This window comes from Heterocephalus glaber, unplaced genomic scaffold, assembly GCF_053883595.1.
Source record: "Heterocephalus glaber isolate CG9 unplaced genomic scaffold, H.glaber_assembly_v1.0 deba00001608, whole genome shotgun sequence".
NCBI lineage: Eukaryota > Metazoa > Chordata > Mammalia > Rodentia > Bathyergidae > Heterocephalus > Heterocephalus glaber.
The window spans coordinates 18488243-18509302 of record NW_028258379.1 but is presented as its reverse complement, the minus strand read 5'-3'; the positions used below and the strand labels follow the sequence as shown (position 1 = coordinate 18509302).

The window sequence follows — 21060 nt, the reverse complement described above, 5'->3', positions numbered from 1 at the left end:
GGGTATTTTGTGTTTGTGTATGAATTTTAAGATCATTTTTCCTTTTTCTGTGAAGAATTTCAGTGCTATTTTCATGGGAATTGCATTGAATCTGTAGATTGTTTTTTGACAATATGGCCATTTAATAAAATTAATTCTGCCAATCAATGAATATGAGAGATCTTTCTGTCTTCTAATATGTTCTTCAATTTATTTCTTTGATGTTCTGAAATTTTCATTGTAGAGCAAGTATTTAGCCTCCTTGGTTAGATTGATCCCTAGTTTTTTAAAGCTATTACAAATGGAATTGTTTTCTAAATTTTTTTCTCATCTAGTCCATTATTGGTATACAGAAAAACTATTAATTTTTTAATGTTGGTTTTTATATTCTGCTACTTTGCTGAATTCATTTATCAGCTCTAAAAGTCTTTTGATAGAATCTTTAGCATCCTATAAGGATAGAATCATTACCTGCAAACAATAATACTTTTGACTTTTTTCTTTTCTATTCATATCCCTTTTATTTCTTTCTTCTGCCTTATCACTCTAGCTCAAATTTTAAGTGTTGTATTGAATAGGAGTGGTGAGAGTGGACATCCCTTGCCTCATTCCTGATTTTAGAGAAAATCCTTTTAGCTTTTCTCTCATTCAAAATGATTTTGGCTTTATTATCTGAATTTTATGTCCTTAAACACTTCACTGACTCAGAGGCTGATGGAAACCAGACCTCAGATCTGAGGCAAGAGAGGAATACCTTGTATTTGATCATCTTTTTATCTCCAACACTTAGCACAGCATCTGATACATAGAAGTATCTCATATATACTTGTTTAATAAGCTAATTGATGAATAGTTAATTTACTCAGGTCAAATAATTAAATGGCCTCAAATTTTCCATTCTTTTCAAACTTCTTCAAGTTGTCTAAAGGGCCATCATAACATCAAATTTTATTTCCCACTTACAGAAGAAAATCAAAACAAAGCTGACACCATTCTTGGCATAAAAATCTCAATGTATTTATCTGGAAAAATTTAGTAGTTTCCTGTGCATTGATATGTTTTTCTAGTCATCAAATTTGAAATTAATTAAGGGCAATCTGTTATAGTGCTAAACGTTTGGGCTAAGCTGAAGGTAGTTGTAGTTTTTCTCTTTTTAGAAATCATATAACAACCAAAATAAATATTTTATTATTATAGAAAATGTAAGAAAAAGTGTTTCTCACAATGTCACTGGGGGGGGCGGGATTAAGCACAGAGCCTTGTGCATGCTAAGCAAATGCTCCACCTTAATCACACACAGGAAGAACACAGGGATTTCCTATGTACCCATCAACACCTAGAAAGTGGGCGAAGAATGAACATATCTGGGCACATTTTTTCTATAAAAACAGTCTTTTATAATAGTTTTTATACCTCCATTTTCCACTGCAGCAGTCATGCTATGAGCCTGAGCAATTGGACTGTGTTTTGCTTGATCTGGGTTAGAGTACAGTACAGTGATGTTCTCATATATTCTGACATTTCTAAAAGATCATACATGTGAGATATTGAGGCTTGAGTAATAAAATTCTGCAAGGACTGGAAGAACTAAAACCATTTTAAGGGGAAAAGCAGTAAGTTACTGTTAGTATAGAAGAAGCCATTTCCAAGCTGACACCTGAATGGGATGCTTCTCATAGGGGATTAGCAGAATAAGAGATGAAGTTGAGAATGTGCAATTCAAACACTCTTGGAGTCTCTTGATTCTCAAAGGGAACAAGAAATTTGAAGTTGAAAAGGATTTTAGGCATATGTTTTACAGGGTAAATCTCTCTTACACTATATTGAGTTGGTTTATACTATATTATCTGGTTTACTGGTAATGCCAAAAATTGTCAAGGAAGCAGGGAAACAGGAACATATACAGCCTGGAGGAGTGTAAGTTTGTACACAGCTATGGAGAGCAATTTGGCAATACTGGGCAAAAGTAAAACTACACCCAGTTTATGACTTATTGGCAATTTCACTTCTAGGCATATGTCCTAGATAAATGCTAGCACAAATGTGGATTGAAAATATACAAGGAAATTTACTATAGTCTTAGCTGAAATATTGAAAACTGAAAACAAAATAATGTATAGCCACACTAGAAGGGACAGGAATAAGTGAAATAAATTCTGGAGCGCTAAATGACAGTTAACAGGAATGAATAGAATCTGCTTGAATCAACATAGATAAATATTTAAAAAGTTATGTTAAAAAGTAAGTTGTACAAATGTTTGTACAGTACAATTATGCAAAATTTAAACACTCTGTATAATATATAATGCTTAAGGGCATATACATACACTATCAGATTTTAAAATGTGAACAGAAAACTACATTGCAATTTGAGTATAATTGTTCCATATGACATTATAATTTCTCTCAATACTACCAATCTATCTGAGCTGGCATGATAATAAAACTTATTTTCTCTTATCATTTCCCTAAGGGTAGCTCAAAGCTTCTCTTGTCACCCTATCCTCAGGTTCTGAAATTGGTCTAGGGCAGTGACGGCGAACTTTTGAGAGCTTTCAATGATAACAAATAGCTGGCTGTGGCACATGTGCCATAAGTTTGCCTCCACTAGCCCAAGACAAAATTAACTCATCAAGGATCCAAGGAAGGTTACTCTAGAGATGTTGAAAGCTTTTAGAAGGACAAAGACATGATAAATGGAAATGAGCTGAGCCAGGAACTTTCCTGGATTTCTACACTAGATTTTCCTGTTATGCCTCTCTTCATCTACTTCTCTGTATTTAATGGGCTCTCATGAGAACCATCTCACTAGTCTTTCTTTATACTTAGAGATTTTGAGATTCCTCTCATCTCTCCATTCCTTCTCTTTCATGGTTTGGTTGCTATAAGATGCTCCTGGGCTGATTCTCAGGTGACAGACTCTCTCCTAACTCCAAACCCCAGAGGTCAATTGATAAGCAAGTTCTCTCAATCTGTCTCTTACCTAGGCAGTAAGTCAGTTCAGAGGACAAGGAGACCAGTCAGACCATCAAGACTTCCAAGCCACATTTGGTCCAGCAATCTTCTCTAACGAAGAAGAGCTTCTTCTGAGCCTGATATACCTGCTTATCCTCTACTCTAATTCCACATCATCCTACGATTAACGCCTGCCATCTTGAGAACACATGGCTGCCTCCAAGCTCCTTCTTTGACTCAATCATTCTTGAACTACATCTGGCATCTAAAACACTCTTACTATCCTTAAATATAGAAAGCCTTTTCCTCATTTGTAAGGGGAAATTATAAAGATTGAGGGATGTTTTCTGAGGACACTTTCAGCTAAGGCATTGAATTTAGAGTAAGAGAGAAAGCACTACTTTTTTCTGATTGAAGTAAAACATTTTAATGACACTTGAAAGATATAAATGTCCTTGGTATCAGGCTGACAAGCCATGTGCCTCTTAGGTCCCCTTTCCCCTAATAGCCAATAAATATTGGGCTGTTCATACCCTGGGGACCAATTAAGGAACTTTTACCCACCACACTCACTGCTAATGGATCTGCAATGAAACCACAACTTATTTTGGTCCCAGCCACATAAACACTCACAGTGTGGTAAGAAATGTTAATCTCCACCAAAATTACCTAGACACATGCCCTAGTCATGAAAGGCTCTGATTTCCTTTATGAGCACCAATAATTCACTTGAAGTCAAAGATGTAATGATTTTCCTATCCTTCAAATATTAAGGTTATCTCATTTTTTATTATAGATTTCAGTGTGTTTAGAGTAGTGTGCATTAGCTAGAGCTCCATGGATTCAGAAAGTTTCCCCATTATGTGCAGAAAAATCAATCGATGGCTACGAATGTATTAGAAGTCCCTAAACACCAACACCTACTTTCCTTTAATGTCAAATAGGCTTTGACTACATCAGCTTCTACCTTGATGCAATGTCAAATCAACAGAGTTTAATTGGAGAAACCCACAAGGCCTGGACTTCCTCATTACTGAGCCATCTTGACAGGGACAGGAGGCTCAATACTACTGCTGCCTCATTTCTGGTAGAAAAGAGAGTTAGGTCTGCAAACCCAGAGGGCACTCATAAGCCAGGGGCATCCATGTCGCCACTAGGTAACAGCAACTTCTGCTCTGTTCCATAGGCCCACTAAGGTCCTGAATTTGGGGGTGTTTGTCATGGATATGCTCTTCTTTCAAAAGATTTGAGATGAGTGTGAACTTCAATATTCTAAGACTGAGCCATGACTGGCCTTCTCTCATCCTAAAGGCTGAATATTTGTGCCCCCTACCCCAATTCATATGTTGAAGCCTTAATCCCTACTGTGATGATATCTGAATGTGGGACTCTTGGGAGGTAATTAGGTCATAAGGGTGGACTCTTCATGAATGGGATCGGTACACTTCTGCAAAGAAACATGAGCAAGATGGTCTCTGCTGCCTCTCATGGGAGGATACAATGAAGAGGCCAGCTACAAAACAGGAAGTAGGCTCTTAACAGAGCAGATCCACCAATACCCTCATTTTGGACTTTCCAGTTTGCAGATTCAGGAGAAATAAATACTTGTTGTTTAAGCTACCGAGACTGTGGTATTCTGCTGGAGATGCCTGAACTAAGAAACTTGGGGCTCTGGATCTCTACCTTAATAGCCACATCCCTAATTTGCTATGTCTCTTGGAATCACACAGAGCAACTCCTGAATTTTATAACCTCCTGGATAATACTCATTGGCATTAACAACAGCTTGGAACACTGGACTGCCCAGCTGCCCTGTAAAATAAGCAAAAATCAAAACAAAACAGAAGCACCAAACAGCCTCTGCAGCATGATTATCTCTACTGGACTTCGTGAGGCAATCTAGAGGAGAAACCTTGCCCACCCAGGATTCACGAATTCCTCTCATTTGTGGGTCCCATTGTCTCTGCCAACCCAAGCAGGGCTAGTAACTGAGTCTGTTAATTTATGATAGGTGGTTTAAATTTCAGGTCACAGAAGTTAACCTACAGTAAATTCAAATTTGCATAAGGATAATGTGGATTCTACTATGCTTTAACCAATAAGCTCTAATGTGGTAATTAAACACTGAAAACATTTACTGATAAGCTTTTCATTAGAGAGAAACCTGACAACTAGCAGTTATCAGAGTCCACAAATTTCAGACCTCTTTCAGAAATGCTTTTTTGCCTATGGGAACTAAAAGCTAGAAAAAAATCTGAGAGTAGTAGCTCTCAAAGCTATTTTCATGAAAGCTCCAGTATGATAAATCCTTGGAGGTGAAAACTAGTTTGTAGATGTCACTTTATCTTTTTCATATAAGCTTTCTCTTGAACTTAAATTTCTTTCATAAGAAACTGCAATGGTACAAGCATTGGCTACTTCTTTGTCCATTTTAAGGTAGAACTATCTCACTCACTACATAAGATCATGTTTTCATGAACTAGTATCCTTGATATAGGGAGAAGCTCAGTGGATGTGGCCAATTCATAATGACAGTCCATTGAACACTTAGTCTTCTCTAGCAAAACCTTTTTCACTCCAAATCTTTCAGAAGTGGTGTTGTCAAAGTTACTTTGTCTTGGACTTTGATTCTCTTTCTCAGCAACAACCACATACATAGCAAGTGGTCCAACCTACCTTAGTTGCACTAATCCAATGGCCAAACACAATCAATTCAGCACACACTATTGTACTTAACAAATGGTAGCCATGGTGGATGGCTCTGGGGATGCAAAGATAAATAAAATATCATCTGTCTTCATGGGGAGAACAATAGTTTGATGCCTTTGATTACCCCTTGGTTCTCTATCAGATCCATTGGATCTCCTATTAAAGTAATTTGGTTTGGTTTTTGGTTGAATTCTGCCTAGAAAAGAAAAATATTTAGGCAGAAATGGTAGGTGGAAATGCTCACTATTTTCCAATTCGTGCTGCTCTCTCTCTTCTGAAAGTCTGTGGTATGAATTTCTACATATTACTGATTCTGCCATGTGATAATAGCATTCTTTACGATTGGATGCTTCAAATGCTTTGTGTATGTAAATGCTTTCTCACCAACTACACCTTTAGCTTTTGTAAATCCTTTGTGCAATAAAATACCAAACAAATAAGATGGCAAGGTGTTTTGAAGGGGAAAAATCCTCTCATATCATTGCTGAAAATGCACAGCATTCAACAAATACCTTAAACTGAATTGAACTCAACCAGATTTACATTGTACCAGATATTCTTTGGTGCCTTAAAGTTACAAATCTATGATGTTTGTATTCTGTTTGCTAAACACATAAATACAGCCCCAAACTTGTAGTTCTGCAACTGTGACTTTTAAATTGTATTGTGATAAATAGATGCTGAGCCCCTCAAACTCATGGCATTAGTAAAGCTTTATAGAGCTCATCAATTAGGAGAAAGGAGAATATAAATGCAAAACACAAATTATAGAAATATCGCATAAATTTATTTTAATGTAAAGCAACTCAAAACTATGAAATATTTTTAGCAAGCTTTCTTATATGCCTTTATTTAATGAATACAAGATAAGAAAAGTTTGGAATTAATTCAGTGGATGTTGTTTTAACATTAGTTTTCTTATATATTTAGCTTCTCTTCTACTGGCTCTGTTCTTTCTGAATTTTGAAGTGATTAAGTCTCTCTGATTCAAAAGCAACACAAAATAATTACCCATGACTTCTGAACGCTCAGTTACAACAGCACTTTCAGTTCTCAAGTTGTTCTCTTTTAACATTGAACCCTGCTGACTACATCACTTACCTGGAAACTTCCTACTTTCTTGGCTTTCATGACACTACTTTCTCTGGTTCTTTTATTACTGTCTAATTTTTCCTAGGTATATCTTTCTTTAAATATTAGTCACTCTTGGGCCAGGGATTTACCTCAGTGGTTCTGGCGCCTGCCTCACAAGCTTAAGGTCCCAAGTTCAATCCCCAGTACCAAAAAAAAAAAAGTCACTCTTAGGATCTTTAAATATATATATATATATATATAGTTCTTCTTTTGATGTGCTTTCTTAATTGATTTCATCAATGCTAATTATACTACATTCCTTATATTCTGGTTACAGTTACATCTCCAGCTATCTGAACTTGACTCTGATCTCCAGGTAGTACAGATACTTCCAACTCAAAACAGTAAGACAGCATTTTCCCCTTTAAGCCTGCCTCTTCTCTAGCATCTCTACATTCAATTAATGTCACTGAAGCCAGAAACTTGTGGCATCTCCCTGCCCTTATTTCAAACATTCTTTCAGTTGAGAAGTCTTTCTAATTACTTCTTTCTGATCTTCTCATTCCTAGTTTTGACCACCTTCAAAATAAAGCCAAAGCTCTGGCAGATGTACACATCCTCAATGTACTCTCTTATCACTCCAGCAATACTGAGCTCTATTTCTATGAAATGTGCCAGTATACAGACAATGCTTAGGAGGGTTTTGGGCATGTGGTAAACACTCAGTAAATGAAAGCTGCTATTACTACTAGTAGCACCAAAACCACAATTCTTACTTCCTTTATTTTTATTTTCAGCTTCCCACACTTGGGTATCTTACATTTGTGTGTCCTCACTAATGCTATTCTTTCTCCCTCAAAAGGCTACTTTTGCCTGACTCCTCACTCTTACAGAAAGAAAGAAAGAAAAAGAAAGAAAGAAAGAAAGAAAGAAAGAAAGAAAGAAAAGAAAAGTTCATGTTCTTTCTTCCTAGTAAACCTTCAGTAGCATTTCAGATCATGCTAAGTGCCACTATTTGAGGTCTCTGAATAAACCTGTGAAAAGCTTATTCTATATGTGTAGCTTAATAATTATAATGATCAGATATAATCTTAAATTTAAGCTAAAGCAAAATTCAGCAAACTATATTCCCTGGGGCCAAATCCAGCCTACTTTCTGCTCTTCTAAATAAAGTTACATTACAATACAGACATAGCCATTTGTTTGCACATTATCTATGGCTGCCTGAATGCCCAAAAGGCAGAATTTGGTGATTGATATAGACACAATATGGCCCACAAAACCAAAGCATTTTACTGTTTGGTCCAAAGTTTCTCAACCTCAGCACTGTGGTGGCCTAGAGCTGTGTAATTCTTTACCATAAGAGGTCTGATCTCTGTAGAATATAAAGTACAATAACATTCTTGGCCTCTATCCACCAGATAACAGAAGTGCCCCCTACCCTGTTCCCCTTTATCCTTTTACTCCCATCCACCTACCCACTCCACATCTGTTTTAACAACCAAGAGTTCCAAGCATTATCAAATATGCCATGGGGTCAAAATTATTCCCAAGTGAGAACCACTAACTTAACTCTTTATTGAATGAGTAGCCAGCCCCTGAACTACAGGATCTTTCAGAAGAAGAAACTGTCCAACTCACTTTGCCTTCCAAACACCTGGCATAGAACATAGGAGAAGTTCATTAAATATGTCATTTAAAGGTAACTGGAAGAGTCTAAGGTATTGCAAAGCAATTCAAACTCCACAACAATTTTAGACTTGAATGTGAGATTGGTGATCATCACACCGGAACTCAATTTTACAACTAAATCTTGTTTCCTTTCACACTTTAAACATTACCTATCAGAACTGTTTTATTAATATCTATGAAGAAAAATTATGCTAAGAAAAATAATCTTCATCACAACCCATTTGATTGCTAGGAATTTTAAAAATAGGAAATTACTGCATTCATATTTCACATATGTACATACATTTATGCAGGAATAAGATTTTTTACTAACTCTGTAAGGAAAAAATTATTCTCATTTGGCAGATGTGATCATTTTAATTGTGGTCAAAATGTGATATACAGTTAGTTGAAAAATTCATTTGAGGGATATAAATTACTTTCTATTTTATTTAATTAATTTAAAGTATATTGAGCATTGTTGGAACTACAAAAGCTTCTCTTCATTCAAAGGAATTATATGCAAGCCAGAAAAGCTAACAAATGAGTATGGAACATGGTAAGGAACAAATGAATGAAAACAATAGTTAATATTTATTGAGCACTCACTATGTGTCAGACTCAATTAAAAGTGTTATTGTATCATTTCATTTGATCCTCATAAAAACTTTGTGTGGGGTAGTATTCAGACACCTATTTTATAGATGGAGAAAATGAGTTTTGGAACAGGAAAATTATTTCCCCAAGGCATATAGGTAGGATGCAACAAAACCAAAATTTGAACCTGACCATCTACGTTCAAAGTCTTAACTCACACTATATTATATAAGTGTGTTTGGAATCCAGAAATAAGAAAAGACTACTGTCAATGCAGTGACCAGTCAAGCAGAGTGCCATGAGATATGTCCTAAAAGGAAGAGTAGGAGACAGAAAACAGAAAAGGAGAAATGCTTCACTAAAAGAACCAAAGGAACAAAATTTAGAGGCAAGGATTCAAAATATAATATTAGAATAATATCAAATTGTGACTTGTTCAATACAGTGAGGATCTATAAGGAAGAGGGAGCAAAGTGGAACTCAATCTATATAAGATCTTAGGGAAGGGGCCAAAGAAGATCTGTTCCAGTGGGTACTATTTCCAAAGAGCAAGGCAGAGAGCCAAAGTGGGGCATAATGCAGAGAAAGGCAGAAAAATGGTGACGAGAATACTTATGATACCACAACAGGCAAGGCAGAAGGAGAAGGGGAGGGAAGGAGCCTGAAAAGAAAGGACAGAGATATGTGAGAGACATAATGAGGGAACTAACAGTGGGGTTTTGCAACTGATTCGATGAGGGAAAGAGAAAGAAGGGAAAGAACGGGGATGAGGAAAGAAGATCACAGCTCACTCTGAAGTTTCCATCTTGAGGGACAGGTGAGGCTGAAAGTACCAGCTGCTGTAAACCCATTGTAGTATGGATAACCCTGAAATTGTTCTTCTCATGCATAGGACCTGTGCCCACCTCTCTTTGGAAAATGGACATCTGCCATCGTAGGCTAGTTTTCTCAGTTTTTCTTTTTCAATCCTCATAATCATTTTGTCTGTCTTCTTCCCAACCACCTCTTGAAAAGTTGCATTCTTTCTCTTCCTGAGTGCAAGAAGATTCAAGTCTAGGGAGGGATTTTATGAAAGGATAGAGTAGAGGAACACGTTTTTCTTGAGGAAACACACAGAAGTCGAAGATTCAAAAGAAAAGTTCTAGAGGCATACATCACTGTAGCCAGCTAGAAAATATCTTAATGAGCTATTTTCATATTTGCTATTAGTCTCCTTCAACCAGATGCTGATTCTATTGGCTCATGGACCTTATGATGTCTTGAACATGTACTCCAATATTGAGAACAGATCTTAGGACAGAATAGGCATTCCATGAATATTTATCACACTCAGAAATAAGTGATTGGGTAGTATGCTCTTGAAAAAATTAATATAAGTAGATATTGAAACTCGGCAGCAATGCTTCTATCACTGATGTTCAATATTTATTAATTTAATAAATATTAATTAAAGAGTATTTTCCACATATTTATATTCAAGAATCTATATTTAATTCTGAAGGAACAATTCAATCCATATAAACCCCTGGTCCTGCCTTCTAGAAACTCAGACTATTGGTTCAACATCTGAACCCACATCATTAAAATACATTGTGATGAGGACTGTGAAACAACTATATGCAATGAAGTTGTTAGCTGAAGGCTGTGAGAACCTATAATACAGGGTTTCTAACTTAAGCAAGAGAAAACAAGAAAAAACTTCCACCAAAGGACTGAAGACGCCAACATTCAGAGGTTGGTATGCAAAGGGAAAGGCTTAAGGAGTAACCATGAGATAGAAAAAAAAAATAGACTATGTGTATGTACATCTCTCATGAAGTTTTTCAGTGAGTAAGAAACTAGCTAAGGTGTAAATTGAACAGAAGACAGCATCAAGGAAATGATTCTGAGAGTGTCTCTAGTTGAGGGGCTAGAACACAGGTGAAGAGAAGAACAAAGATAACTAGAGAAGAGGGACCTTTTCAAGGAGCTAAACCAGAGAGAAGGCAAGAAAGGTATGTTTTATACTTGGAGAGAAGAAGAAGAGTTCCTCCTACAACCCAGGAGGCAAAAACACAAGTGTCTCTGGAGGTAAATCTAGGGAGGCAGAGGGATAGAGGTTTAGGGAGCATAATTTGAACAGTTTCTGCTTTCCCTATAAAACATTAGACCATATGTTGATATTAGCTGGGGAGGGCAAGGCTCTGAAAGAGGGGAGGAGAGTTTTATTGGTAGATAATTGGTGTGTACTATTGCTACCCTGTGTTGTGTCTTCACTGATTTGTGAAGTGAAAAATTTGCCTATACAGACCGTCCACATGCAGGACGGAGCTCAAGGTTACAAAAGCATCATAACACTAATGGAATGATCGTTTCTGCGTCTGCACAACAATTTTAAAAAACATTACCCAATTAATTAGCCCAATGACTGCTTCATGCCTTTAGGTATATGTGTACGAGGACTAGTTTGTTTTATTTCCTTTGAGCATTTGAAGACACAAGAGATTTTGTCTTGGTGGGAATGTTGTGGTAGATTACATTTGCTGTAAATAAGTGACAGTTTTAGAAAGCAATGAGTTCCACTGAATTCCTCCTAAAGAAGAAAAAAATTGCAAAGCTAAATAAGAGACTCCCAAAATCAGATTGAAAATTCATAATACGTCTAGGGCATTAGAGATAAATAGCTCCAACTTCATGGAAAATATTGAGCCAACAAAAATAAAGATGTACTACACATCTCAAGACAAAAGCATTCTACTGCCTGGCATTTATACCTACAGCAGCTACTTCCCTCTCTGGTCTCATAATGAAAATCTTTCATCCATTAGCAAGCTGAGCAATGTCAATTTGCCCAGTCAAAGAGGGAAATCAAGCAAAAACCACCTACCTCTTAAGAAAAATCAATGGCAAGGTGAAAGAAATGGGTAATTGTATCCAGTCTCCCAGCAGGACATTTTTGCCTGATTAAATGACCTTTTCTATGAAGTAGGGCCTCTAAATGACAGTGAGGGGCCATTCCCTAGAGCGGTTTAACCACAGAACAGCCAGCCTTTCCTTGGAGTTTATTTCCTTTTCCTGATGGCAGCAGGAGTCATGGTAGGAGCTGTCTTTACCTCTCAGCTCCAATGCTCATGACTGTGTGAATGAGCAATACACTTAATCTCTCTAAATAAAAATTAGTCATGATCATAGACTTCTCCAAAGTTTTTTGTGAAAATTAAATGAAGGAATATGCATGGAACATGGCATATGGTGTAAACACACCCTACTCATGCATACCCATTGTGGTGTGCTCAATAATTGAAGTCTTCTTGTTGTTATGATTATAATTGCAGTGGCTGCAATGGTTTTGGAAATGATACCAGTGGAGGACTGAGGGAAGGGAAATAATTATACATGATTAATAGGTAATGGCAGTGGTTGGAAACCTCAACTCTTACCACAAGGGCAGCCCAATAAGTCTCCATGGGATGTGTACAGTCAACTGATTGGGAGATTAATGAGGAAAGTCTTCAACACAATGTGTCTGGTCAATTCAATCACCCTCATTTTTTTCTTTTCAGACAGCTCATTCACTGTAAAGCTATAGAATCTTCCAGGAAGGAACCTATAAAATCAAGATCACCTGTTCATTTGATGCTAGTCTCCACTATGACCTGAAAAATTGGTTACCCAGCTTTTGCTTGGAGGCCTTAAGTATCATCAGACTGAATACTCTGCATTTTGGGGAAGCTCTTGCTGAAAGTTGTTCCTATACTACATTAAATATCCAGCATACACTTACTAGCCTTGGTTCTTCTTCTTAAGGATATTGTATATATGCCATATTTAATCTCTCTTTCAGAAGACAGTCATCTTATGCATGAAGATAGTTCTCAAGCCCTAGGACAGGCATCTTTCCCTTCTCAGGTTAACCTGTATCTGTCATTTGACATATTTTATATCAGGCCCTTGAATGCCTTCATCTTTTTCAGAATTCAGCTCTAAGCATCTTCTAATCTGCTGATTAGTTAACATTCTTATGCTTATCACCCAGAACTGAATAAAACCTTCCAAATAATTATACTAGCATACAGTGATGGCCATGATGATGGGATTATAAATGAAAATTTCTGAGGATTTTCTGTATGTCAATGTTCTAAGTATTTTACATGAATTAACTTAATATAGCAACCTTATAAAATATTTATTATAAATCATTCCCATTTAATAAGTGAGGTCAAACGCAGAGAGGGTGAGGTCACTTACTCCACACCACACAGCTAGAGTAGGAGTCGAGCTGAGCTTTGCAACCAAGGGCTCTAGTTCCACAGTCTGTTTCCTTAGCCAATATACTAGATACTGTAATAGTGCTACTTCATTTGTTCTGTAGATTATACCTCTATTAATTTAGGCTCAATCACATAGGCATATATTTGCTATCATTCCCAGTTCTCTGCCAATCAAAATTGATAAGTTGTCCTCTTAATGTTCCCTCACGTCCCTAAGGTAAATGTCCAATAAAATAGTGCCCTGGGGCACTCAATGGAAATTTCAATATATTTCAAAATAGATCTGCTCATCAGGACCCATTGGTGTATGTAAACATTTACTCCTTTACTCAGATTGTTCTTGCATCCAACCCTTATTTTCCCATATCACTGATGAGAATATCACAAAATATATTGTCAAAACCTTGTTGCTATTTAACTATATCAGATCCGTACTATCTTTCTGAGTCATCAGTACAACAATACTATTGAGTGAACATGTTAGTCTGGTTAAGGCAACGTTTTTCTTACTTTTCTTAATGAATGAAGACCATCAGGTTTATTATTCTTCTCAGCAACTGACCTAAATGTCCTGTTAATCATGTACCCTGATTACACTATCACTTTCTCACACTAGAGAAACTATTCGTTATTTACACATGTGTGTCCTCTTTAAAGTCTTACTCAGATTCCTATTAAGCTCATAAGTCCATAGTTTGCATTATCCGCCTTTTCCATCTCTGTTCTATGGAATAACCATTTATCAAAAACCTTATTTACAAAATGTCTCTGTATCATGAAATATTATTCCTCCTAGATAGGAAATGTAAATTAATACAGAGCAATTAAGTGCTTTCTAAGGTGCTCCAGTATTAAATATTTTCTATCATTATCTTTTCCTCTCCAAAGATCCACCTTCTTGCCAGACAAAACAGAAGTAAAACAAGAGCACAGGGATTTCCATTAAATCACAAAAAGCTGTGTTGCAGTGACAAATAACAGGGTCCAAGCTGGTTAAGTCAGAAGAGGAGATTCACTCAATCATGACTGGAAATTCAGTGGTAGTATCATTAAAGAGTGTCTAACCCAGGAACTTCTAAATGTCCCCACAAACTAATTTCTCCCCGTCTTTTCACTCTGCTTTTTTCCACACTGGCTTCATTTTGGTCTCTGTGGTAGGAAGATGGTGGTCAGTAGCCCAGTTGAATATCATCAAAAATTCTGGCCCAGAAGTAATAGGAGCTATCTCCCTACAAGACATACACAAAAGTGCTGAGTCTGTGTGTCACTGTTCTAAACTGGTTTAGGTGCCCATCTGTGAACAAAACACCATGGTCAAGAAAACAGAAACCCCTGCATCTCAAAGCCCAAGATCTCAGACTCATTAATGGAGTCATACTGAAAACAAGTGCCCCTGAATCATTAGATTTAGAATGAGTGTGAATAAAAATCAAGAAATATTTATCTTCAGGAGAAAAAATACTAGGTAAACAAAATTGTTTATTGCATCTACTTTTCCAACAACCCATTGACTATAAGGAGCAAACCCTGCTTAATAATTTTACTTGGGCATTAACTGAAGAATCTTTTTCTCTTTGTTATGGTACTGTACTACCAAATATCATTCTGGCTTCAGCATACCTGATACTATTCACAGCTCCATAGGCACCATTATTTGCACAGCCACTCCTCGCTAAGTGCTCATAGCTGACTCTTAGTGAAATAAACCTCAAACACATCGCAAACCCCCAGTAGACCATGGTCCTTTTTCTCCCTTCCCTCTCCCTTTCCCTCTTCCTCTCTCTCTCTCTCGGCCATTGCAGTTTCCTACTCCACAAGGTCTTAACTTGAATCACAACACCTTACCAGTACGTGAGTTTTTTTAAATCCACAAAAATGACTCTAGTTTATGGTCAACGTATGCACATTATTAGTTTGCTAGAGCTGTCATAACAAAGAACCAGAGACTGGGGACTTGAATGAGAGAGATTTATTTTTTCATCCTCCAGGAGACTAGAAGTACAAGATCAAGGTACCAGGTGGGTTGGTTTCTTCTGAAGTCTCGGTCCTTGGCTTGCTGTTGGCTGTCTTTTGCCTGTCTTCACATGGTCTTGCCTCTGTGTGTGACTGTATCCTGATTTTTCCTCTTATAAAGATACCAGTAGTAAATACAGTCACATACAAATGGTTAGAATTTCAACTCACGTATTTTGAGGAAATGTAATTCAACTCATAGCAACCCAGTAGGTAGCTCTTTGAGATGTACTTTCTCCTTTTTTTTTTTTGAGACAGGGTGTAACCACATAGTCAAGGGTACCCTTGAACTCATGAGCCCTCTGCCTCAGCCTCCCAAGTGCTGGGATTACAGGCATCCACCACTACCTCCTGATGCTTTTTCTTTTCTTCTTCTGCCATAGTCACTCCCTAAGTCTCTGACTCACTCCACTTCAATCTACCTTGCTCAAATGTTGTCCAAGTTGGTCTCCTTTTCGTATTATTTCTTTCATCCTGTCAAGATGTTCTTAATACTCAGCCATAGACTGATTTCTGTACATTTTCCTAAAAGGAATAAAACCTACTTTGCTCTCCAAGTTTTAATGAACAATAATTTGTACTTCTACATACATTTGCAAGAAGTTCTCCACAGACCTGTACATTTGGCTTAAAAGTGATTGCTATCTTCATTTTACAGATCAAGACATGGATATCCAGAAAGGCTGCATTAACTTTAAAACTGAGACTGAGCCTGTTAGCTAGGCTCCCATTTGTTCTTTTTATTAAAGTATACAGGACTCTCCTAACTTCTGCGACATTTTAACTATAGAAACAGCAAAGAGGAGTAAGTGGCTTCTTGCCCAGGACAGATGGATTTTGTTTCAATTAATAAATAATAAAATGTATAAATGATAACTGCATTAACATGTATAGAGTGTTTTATATTTTATGAAGCAATTTCATTTTTCTAATTCTCAGTAGATCCCTGCATAAAAATGCTGAAAGTAAGTTACCTCTCTTTACAGATGAACAATCTGAGGCTCAGAGCCATCCAGTGGCTTGCTCATGAGCTCAGGCAGCTGGTAAGGGATGAGGCTAGGTAGGACTCAAACCCAGAGCTATGTCTCTAAAGCCCCCATCCTCTCTCCCCGGACCTCACTGGGCCTCTTTGCTCACCCTTGGCCTACACAGTGTTCTCACTGCTGGGATGAAAAGATATGCTGAGGCCCCAGTGTCACGACCTCAGTTGACCTCCTTACAGACAGAAGTATTGGTTGTCACCTGAGGAATCAGGAAAGGTACCCACACTGAGTCTGCAAAGCTATGAATTAAGGGAAAAGGGGAAGAGAGGAGGAAAGAAGGATAGTGAGTGAGAAAGCTGGAGGTCAATGCAAAATAAAACCCAGGAGACAAATCAAGGGATGGCATGAGAGACACAAGCAAAACAGTGAGACAGGATAACATAAAACAAGTATATAAAAAAAAATTTTAAAGCAACAATAAACACATTATCCCAAAGCCCGCAGGTGCCAGCAATTCAAATAAACGTATAGCAATTAACAGAATTAACACAGCCTTAAATAGCTTGGCTCACCAGATGTGAACTCTTATCCGGGTTCCATAAAATGTAAAGTTATTACAGATTAAACCATTAATCATCTGTTCAGAGACTATCTCTGGCTGCAAAACCCTACTCAGTTTTAAATAGCTAATAATCACACAGGGATGTGAAATATAATAGGCACAATGATGATCCCTTTTCCTTTAAATATGTGTTCCATTCTCCTGATTCCTCCTGATTTTCCTTCTTCCCTATTAGAGATGCCATGAGAAAAGAGAGCTGAGATGGGCCAGTTGATCCCAGGGGTCTCTGGCAGCACATGGACTCCTCATGGGCAAATAAACACACTGCGGGGAAAGAAACAGATTGAAGAGAATGGAGAAAAATGTAGAAAGAACCAGGAAGGTACTGTGTGGACTTGAGGAAGCTCCCAGGTCCTGATAGGTATACTGTTTGATGGAGTCACCATTAACGCAACTCAGCTCTTGGTTTCATTTTCCTCTGATATTTTGTGCTTTCTCCAAAAATAATACCTCCATAATGCCAAGGATGGAGGAAAGGAGGAATAAATGTCCTGACAGGGCAGGTTTGGAAAAACTGAAATTGTGGTCAGAAGGAAATGCTTTTCTGTAGAAATTTTAAGGTTCAGAAGAGTACTCTTCCTGTCTGATGCTGAAGCTGATGGACCACTATTTCTATCCCTGCCCTTTAATTTTCCAGACCAATAACACCTAGGAAGAAGTAGGTGGACTAACTTCAATCCATAGGAATTAAGGTCCAATGGGAAAAAGGCTAATCTAACAATGTCAATCTGCCATTTCAGATCCTTTGATGGCTTCCCATTACCTAGAAGATAAAGCCCAAAGGTGTAGCATTCCATACATCCCTCTACAAACTGGCTGCTACCTAACTTTGCAGATATATCTGCAAAACTCCTACCTTACAGTTTATGCTCTAAAATTCTCACCTAAATACCAAAATGTGCTCCCTGTCCTTGCCTTCACATGATAAAAACTGAAAAATCTGCAACATACCAAGGACTACGCCAAAATACAAAATTGAATCAGATATAGTTCTTGCTTTAAAGGACCTAATGCTTAGTAGGGGGAGAGACAGATATATGCATGTAATTCCAATAAAAAGTAATTAATGTACAAAATGAAACATACTTCATTGCAACAGAGCTGCTGAGGAAAATGACTTATTATATCCAGGGGTTCAGGGAAGGCTCCATGGAAGAGATAATGCCCAAAGTAAGAAGTGAAGATGAATGGAAGGAACAGGGAAGAATGAAAGGAGTATGCTCCTGGATAGTCCAGCAAGCATGGGGGAACTTTAGTAGAGCAAACCTCAGAATATTTCTTTTCCCTTGACAGTGATTTGCTAATATGAGAAATACAGAGATATGCATGTGGTAATATATGTTTATGTTCACAAACCATTTTATAAAACATATTACATAATCCTTAGCAATTACTCTAGCAAGGCAGCATTGTATAATGTTGTTTGGTTTGTGCACATTGTTTCATTTGTCCTTAAGAATGAAACAACAATCTTATGATATCCATGTTCTAGGTAGAAAAATTAAATTTATATAAACATCAATAGCTTATTCCTGTCCATACAGCCAGTGATAAAGCTAATAATCCTAACCAGATTTTCTGGTTTTAAACTCAGTATTCTCTTCATTATACTATGATGCCTCCCTCAATGCCTTTTCTATACTGTTTTTCCTAGAGGAGGTTTCAATCCATTCCTCTTAGCTTTGCTTCAGCCCTTTATGTACTATTTTCCTTCAGTCAAATATTTAGGGGGTTCTTGAAACCATCCACTATTATAACATTGAGATGTTCTTTACTCATCCCAGGAAAGTCAAGTGATCAATAGTGCCTAAGAGCACTTATCTAAGAAAAACATTTATTAGTTTACACACACGTTATTGCACTCAGCAAATATTTATTGAGAGTACACTAGGGGCCAAGAACCATTCTAAGGGTTGGGGACACAAGAAGAACAAAAATACAACAGACAAAAAAAGAAATAGGAAGAGTGACAAGATGCTGATTTTGTGATAATTAAATTTAGAAAGGGTTCACAGAAAACCGCAATCGTTTGGTGACAACTTGCACTCTGTCGTAGCTCTTACAGAGATGCCAAGTTAGAAGGCATGAACACAGGTGAAATTGACAGTTACTTTATCTCAAAAGCAGAGCTAGAACATATTGTATAAGAGTAAAGTAACTACGATTCCAAAGATCAAACCCCTTTGTTCCACAGGCAAAGGAGTATCCGTCATTCTGGGAAAGAAATCCCATTATCCTTTCACCATGCTCCCAGTTTGATGAAAATGACACTTAAAAGCACCCAGCTCATCTTAGGAAAAGTTAAAGCCATGGAGGGAAAGAGACAATAGGATAAGGCAGGGAAATAGAGAACAAAGATGGCACTGAACAATAACTGGAGAGACTGTTTTGAGGTTAAATTGTCAAAGTGTGTATGCGGGCTGTATCCAGGAGTTAAATCTCAATATAGGGGAAGCCCTTCCTGTTTACTAACTTGTCAAAGACAAATACCAAGAACAAGAGAAGAATACCTCACACTTGCTAACAGGCTGGTAAAGTGTAATGTTGAAATGGAAAAAAACGGGGGAAAAATAAGAACCAAGATGGATTATGTAAAGGTGTAAATTTCCAACAATGAATGTCATTATATTGTATACCTTAAATATACCAATAAAATTAATTTTTAAAAAATGGGAAAAAAAATGCCAGTCTTTCATGAGATCCAGTGTTGTGTGTTCAAGCACCCAGCCAAATGAGAAGGCCTCCCAATCCCTTAGGAAGATCACCATTCTGCCTACAGAACACAGAGAGGAGGGCAGGGCTTAATACAGTTGTCATTTTACCTACCATTTCCCTCTGTGTTTTGGACATTCCTTTTTCTAACTTGGTTGGAATTTATATGCAGATTAGTTCTGCTTCTAAGACATGGGATTTGTCTCTAAGTACAATTATTTCTATTACTGCCACTATTTTTCAGAACTGCTCTTAATTTTTAGGTCACCTAACAGTGACACTTTGACAGACTTTTGAAACTTTCTATTTTCTACCTGGGCAGCGTGTGAGAGTGTGTGTGTGTGTGTGTGTGTGTGTGTGTGTGTGTGTGTTTAGATTTTATTTAGTACAGGTTCCAGATGGATAAAGTTACCAGAGACATCGTCATGTTTTTCTGCAACTTCTTTCAAAATGTTCAGGGGCACTCTTCCTGATGAATAAATGAAAGATTTGTGGCTGAGAAATTGCTCCCATGCCTCCAAATATATAATTGAGATAGGGTTCAGTATAACTGGTTGTAGGGGAAAGTCCATCCCTAAAGGCCACCCTAGATCACCACCCCCCAGGAAATAATAACCTCAGGGCTATTGTACTACAAGAATGATGAGCAGCCTACCCCAAGCAACGCTTCATTCATTCCTCAGCCATTCCTTCGTAATGGGAATGTTGCGATCTTTTTCTGATGAGAGTGCAATTCCAATGTAGTGTGATTTAATAATGTTTAAGAGCTTTCAGGGTTTACCAGACATTGAGTAGTTTATGCCTTTATTCTATCCAAATAAGAGTAAATCCCAGGGAAGAAGTGTTCAATGCCTACCATAATTCCTTCAGAAATGACAGAGGAATCCCTGAAGCCAGCAGAAGCCAAGGTAATATCTAGCAAAGAAAGGAAAGCTGTCTTTGGATTCTCCTCTTAATTTGTCCTTCCAACTAAGAACAATACAAAGCTATAATTGGATTTTTCACTCCTTTATCATGTCTCTCCTTTCCACCCCTTCCTCTCAATTTGCACATGGTTTATTGCAACAAGGCTCAGCTCAAATGTCAGTTCTTCTCTAAAACCGACTCCCACCTAAAATTTATCTGTTTCCTCCACTCATTCAGAGTTTTTCATCTGTGGCATTGAATACATGGTGTCCTACATTGTAATTATTCACTTACAGATCTCATCTTTCTTCCTAGACTATAAAGTCTGGCTTGAAAAGAGCCACCGAATTTAATCACCAAGTATACTTATTTCTAATACTGACACTACTTTTCAGAATTATATTTAAATTTTAGGTCACCTAATAGTAACACTTGGACAGACTTTTAAAGTTTCTATTCTCCAGCTGGGCAGTATGAAAGTGTATGTGTGTGCGTGCGTGTGTGTGTGTGTGTGTGTCAGCACATTAAAAGGTATTCAATAATTATTTGATAAATTGACCCATTCAGTACATCCTCACTGTGCATCTAC

General features: G+C 37.4%; 1 protein-coding gene across 1 annotated transcript in view; it reads right to left on the bottom strand.

The window, feature by feature from the left end:
• Nrxn3 (neurexin 3) overlaps positions 1–21060 on the bottom strand; it is a 1580164-nt gene that overhangs the window by 1100398 nt on the left and 458706 nt on the right.